Here is a 371-nt window from a genome sequence, read left to right on the forward strand (position 1 = left end):
AATGTTGTCTTCCCAGAACTTGGAGGACCTAGTAGAAGTGTCAATCTAAAGAAACAAAACATAAAAGTAATTAATTTAGACAAAAAAAAAAAATAGCAACAAATTAAACATAATGAAAAATGCAGTAGTAGTAAACATATTTACCTGGAAGGTCTAACGATGCCACTAATACCATCTAAAATCGTTAATTTGCTCCTTTTCCCACCAATGACACGTATGTTCCTTAACAAACCCTGTAACATATTTTCTTAATAAATAAAATTACCAAAATTGCTCACAACATCGTATTCCTAATTAAAAGAAGAATATTGAAAGATTACTTCAGCCATGTTAATGATGAAATTGGGAATTGTTGGTAACGCTCTGCTTCC

General features: G+C 31.0%; 1 long non-coding RNA gene across 1 annotated transcript; it reads right to left on the minus strand.

The window, feature by feature from the left end:
- LOC104775285 lies at positions 1–371 on the minus strand. Its single transcript, XR_765812.1, has 3 exons — positions 321–371; positions 145–233; positions 1–45 (listed from the first exon to the last, which is right to left on the minus strand). It is a non-coding gene; the product is annotated as an uncharacterized LOC104775285 (long non-coding RNA).

The sequence above is a fragment of the Camelina sativa genome, unplaced genomic scaffold (genome assembly GCF_000633955.1).
Source record: "Camelina sativa cultivar DH55 unplaced genomic scaffold, Cs unpScaffold11418, whole genome shotgun sequence".
In the NCBI taxonomy this organism is placed as follows: Eukaryota; Viridiplantae; Streptophyta; class Magnoliopsida; order Brassicales; family Brassicaceae; genus Camelina; species Camelina sativa.